This window comes from Helicoverpa zea, chromosome 19 (genome assembly GCF_022581195.2).
Source record: "Helicoverpa zea isolate HzStark_Cry1AcR chromosome 19, ilHelZeax1.1, whole genome shotgun sequence".
Classification (NCBI taxonomy): domain Eukaryota; kingdom Metazoa; phylum Arthropoda; class Insecta; order Lepidoptera; family Noctuidae; genus Helicoverpa; species Helicoverpa zea.
In genome coordinates, this window is record NC_061470.1 from 8,015,304 (window position 1) to 8,020,634 (window position 5,331).

At 38.2% G+C, this 5,331-nt stretch overlaps 1 protein-coding gene across 2 annotated transcripts in view; it reads right to left on the reverse strand.

The window, feature by feature from the left end:
• The window catches only part of LOC124639745 (flotillin-2), a 279,960-nt gene that overhangs the window by 110,788 nt on the left and 163,841 nt on the right, over positions 1-5,331 (reverse strand). The gene's annotated exons all lie outside the window — the stretch shown is intronic.

The window sequence follows — 5,331 nt, forward strand, 5'->3', positions numbered from 1 at the left end:
CTTATAATCGGCAGTATCTAGGCAGATTGACAGTGCAAATGCAAATGCCTATGAAAGACCGTCAAAATAGTCAGATTAGTCGGTGAACCCGACTGGTGGCTAATCTATTTAAAAAAGAAAATCTATTAAGTCGAAATAAATGGTACGAGCCCCTGAAATGAACAGTTCTGATATAGGTGCACCAAGCAGAATGACGAAATTCTCCCAAATATTTGATTTCAACAGCAAAGGCATTTCAACATTATTGCGCATTTCAAAACAATCATCATCATCTGTCAGCTTTCAGTCTCAAGTAATGTAAGACTAGACGATATTCTAGAGCGAGATAGACACTAAATCTTGTCTAGACTCGCTTGCTACCTAATTAGATCTCTATTTAATTGAATAGTTTTAAATCTCGTTAAGCAATGAGCCTAATTATTCTCTGAATAACTGCTTATCTAACAAGACTACATATATAAATTTAAAAAAAATGTGTGTAATGTAAATTATTCAAAACTTTGCAATATATCATTATTAATGCTTGTTGCCAAATTATTTCAATTTCATATTATGTCAGTTTCTGTTAATCTTCTATACATATAATAAATCTGTAGAAAAGTAATTTTTGTACATTGAAGAAATTGACAAAAAAAATAGCCAGCATTTTAAAGGATAACTAACAGAACCCATTTCCATCATTTTTGTCATTTTTGTCTGTTTGTCTGTTTGTTTGTTCGGGATTCACGTAAAACCTACGAATTAAATGCAGACAATGCTTATATACAAAAATTCTACGTAACTTGGGGTATTACTTAGTTTTTGTTTCATCGAAATCGATTCACTCTATCAAAAGATATGATTAATTTTGTGAATTCAAGATGTAAAATATTACGACACGCAGTCTATTTGTCAAATCAAATCAAATCAAATCAAATCAAAACGTTTATTCGCGTTCGTGACGCACACACAAAAACGAATACATATAAAAGCTCACAAAAATAAAACAAAACAGGAATGAAAACGAAAAAAAAAGGAGAATGGGAAAAGGAAAATATGCGTCACGATCACGCGAAATGGCCCTCGCTCAGCATATGCAGCGACCCTATGCGAGACAGAGTTGCGGCGCTGGTTTCAAAACTGTACATTTGAATGTTGTACTTATATTAGTTGATCGGCCTATTATTAATCTTTACACAGAAAATCACACCTCTATAAGTAACTTCGGAAGAAAAAAAAAATGAAAATTTTGTTTAGCCAAGGTTAAAGTAGCTCCATCTGTGGTAAATAAAATACATCAAATTTGTCAAAGGGGCGAGGTGGTAAATGACAATATTACCATACATTCTTTATAGAGGATTATTATTTCAACAGATGGAGTTGTGTATTTTCCGTAATTCACCATATTTTAACACGTAGTGTAATTTTTCGATAGACATTTCAATAGTGTTTGTCAGTTTGCCGTGCCACATCAAAATCCAACTATAATTATTACCTTGATGAAAAGAAAATTAATAGTTCTCAGCCAAATTTAAAACGGTGCCATCTAAATTATTTTTTGAACATTATGTCAAAAATGTTGACTTTAGTGGAACTATTAATTATCATTTAAAGTTACAGATGGAGTTCATATCAGGATTTTTTCATAAACATAGTTTAGCTTATCTTCCACTAATGTGGTGGCCTTAAAACAAATAACTTTGAGTGAGTAGTATTAAGTAGACCTTAATTATTTTTTCTGATGCAAAATATGTAAACTTAATCCTAGAAGAAATGAGGATCTATCTCTCGCAAGCGCTGCTAAGCGTGAGGTAGAAGCCCAGATACAAAGAGCAGATAAGAAATGGGAGCTCTCTCTATTTAATACCATACACACGTAAAATGCTTTATGCGTCTGAAAACGTACAAATTACGCGCCGCATTCCAGAGACATGCTTACTTTCAACTTCTGATCGCAAATACACTGTTCACGATTACGAACAGTCTCAGTAAGACCCGAGCCAAGTCTAAAAACCCTAAAAAACACCTTTTATATAAAACTACGTTTGATGTCATTTAATCACAAAGACAGAATTGTTCTCTGTTGCAAATCCTATCCACCTATATCCTGTCCTAATCCAGAATGCATTGCAGGTGTGCATTGCACAAAAACCAATGGTATCCTATTCGAGAAGTCAAAAGAGTTGACCTGCCAACGTCAGCTTCTGCGCTAAGCAAGTGTTCTTCATAGTACCATCAGAATTACATTCATCGTTGAATGAGGTGAATAAATTTTCAGAAACCACAATAACAGTAGGAGCCAAAGCGTATTATCGCTTCATAGAGCTCTGATTGGCCCCAGGTGACCAAGTCAGGTCTGATTTATTCGTTCATCAGATCTTTGAAAGTGTTTCGGTGGATACTTACTGTCGTCCTGTTTACGTGTGACACAAAATATGGTATATAAACGTCCTCCGCAAGAGCGAAATTTTCCCGGTGTGCGGTAGTGACGCACAGTATACAACACTTATGTTTCTTTTGATTTGCTGGCTCCACCAAGAAATGACAAATTGCGAGCGTACATTCTGAAAATCTTGGCAAAACTGCAGGTTTCAAGTACGAACACATGAAGTGGACTCTCACAGATACGTACATTTTGCCTATTCGTGAACTAATGCAAACATTTCGGTGGAGTCCCGGCTTAGGCCACCACATTAGGCGTGCGCGATCCTCGGGCGTGTGAGTAGCGCGGGCGCCGCGCGTGCGTCGCGAGCGCGTTGCGTGAGCGTCGCGTTTTGCTGCCCTGCGGCATTTGCAGCGCGCTCGCGGCGCGCACGCGCCGCTCTCCTTGACGTTTAACTGCTAAGGCGTTTAGCGGGCGGCGGGGATAGCGGGCGAAGGGGTCAGAACGCAACTCGAGCGCCGCGTGCTCGCCGCGAGCGCGTCGCTTGCACTCTTCACACATGCCGCAGGGCAGCAAAACGCGACGTTCACGCAGCGCGCTCGCGACTCCCGCGCTACTCACACGCCCGAGGATCGCGCACGCCTGATGTGGGGTCAGCCTTACCATAGTGAGTAAGTGAAACTATCCTACCCTATGCACCTGCTGATGATGATGACTCATTTTATCATCCATCCAGCTATTCCCCAACTATGTTGGTGTTGGCTTCCAGTCACCGAATCCGTTTGAGTACCAATATTTTGCTTGGAGCGACTACCTATCTACCTATCTTCAATCCAGTCAACTACACAAGACGATATCCATGGTAAGACTGACAGACTTTCTGGCTTCTGATTAGTCGCAGCAGCTGCAGAAAATGTACAAATGACAGCTTTGTCAGACTCAAAGCATATAGACATAGATTATAGCTGTTTCCTGTTAAAATTACTTACGCACCATACGTAATAATTTTCCAAATTGGCTGACTAGATCCAGAGATATTCACAGCGTCACAAACTTTACTTCTTTTGTTTAGATAAATGGTCACATCCACAACACAACCTTGATCATGAATCTATGCGACTGCTAAGTGCTAATCCTAATTATACTGTCACGTGAAAGAATGCACCTACGGGATAAGTAGTATTTTGACTATTATATTGCCCACGCAGACGAAGTTGCGGGCAACAGCTAGTTCTGAATAAACGAGCGAATTAGACAAGTTATGTATTAAAAATAGTGTGGATTTAAATATTTACAAAACCAAGCGTTTGAGTAATTTGTTTAAGCGCAATAGATTGAATAACAATATGCAACTGTGGTAATTCATTTGCATTATTTTATTATTAACGTCTACTAGGCTTTCTTAGCGAATACCTACGTGCACATTTCCTTTTACTTATCATGTTAGGCATAAGCCTGATAATCGTAATAATCTTGATATAATAATGGAGATTTAGGCACAGGTTACTCAATAGTTAGCTACTACTTAACTTTAGGTCCTAAATCTTTTTCAAAGATTTCGACCACAGAAAAAAACCCAATGAATTGAATCAATATATAAATAATGAACTTATCAACCGCAAATGTTCTTCCAATTACTAAATATAAAACCTTCAATTCTTGACATTTAGATACAGCTGCATCATTCAATTAATAATTTCAAAAATAAACTTGGCAGACTTATCCTTGTTGACAGCTTCTATCAAGAAAAATAAAAAATATTATTAGAAACAGTTCATATTGCAACGATTACTGTACTTACGTAAACTGACATAATGATTACGGAAATCATTATATCTTTTATAGTTGATGTGATTTATTGATGCACTCGTTCTAATTAAATGAACTGACTGACGGTCATAAGAGGGTCGTTACAAAGCATGGAGAACAAAATGACTAGCGGAGGTGCCATAATGGAAAAATGCCTAGGAAAGTAGTGCGCAAAAAAAACGGGCGAGTGTGGAATGAGAAACGTTACTGTTTTCGACCTTATACACCGTCTATTGACCCGACCATTTTTTGTAATACCAAATATCGTTGACAGATGTCTCAAAAAACTCGAACCCCTCGTTAGTTCACTCATAATTGATCGTTTTAGTCATGCCCACGAGTTTGATCTAAAAGAAGGCGTGACCTACCTGCATAAGGCATCTCTGCTCATCTTTCCTTACTCCGTACCATATGTCGATAGCTTCGCGCGTGGCAATGTCATGTCATTATGATTACGTAAGGCAATTGCGTTGTGCCGATGAGATGCATTCAAGCGATTCAACGGTGATAGGAACGTAATCGAATTGTCAGTTATGTTCATAACGAAGGTGATTATTTAGTTCTTTTTTCATAAAAGTGGAAAAAATGTATTCAGAATACCAGAAATCACCGAATGCCTCGTTGCGCTGTCCGTGCAGTGTGAGGATAACTCTTTCGAGCAATCCCGCAGCCCTCATTGATTTATTGCCATCATAATAGGTATATTAATTTGTTATGTACACCCTGACACGTGAAACAGGAGCTAATTACGAAAAAAATTGGCAGCTGCTCGATAAATTGTCAATTTATGACACACTACAAATTAACAAAGTTTTTGCCAATTTTACTTTAATTTATTTACCTACATTATTTTCCTCCTTTCAACACCAGTTTCATCATGCACCATAAACTTAAACAAACAAAAGAGCAGCTACACTCTAAAACCAGTTTAAACCAAACACTTTAATACAACAATTAAAAAAAGCACGAAACAATTTAACAAAACACGAAACCTATTATTCATTACAAAAGTACCATTGTAACAAGGTACCATTATAACAATGTACCAAGATCAGGAAGAACCATCCAGTTTCGGAGCGGGTTAAGGAGTAGGAGAGTGTTCGGTTCGCGGCTTGCGCGGGCGCATTGGCGTCGTTGCGCGCGCGCCGGCCACTCTCGCG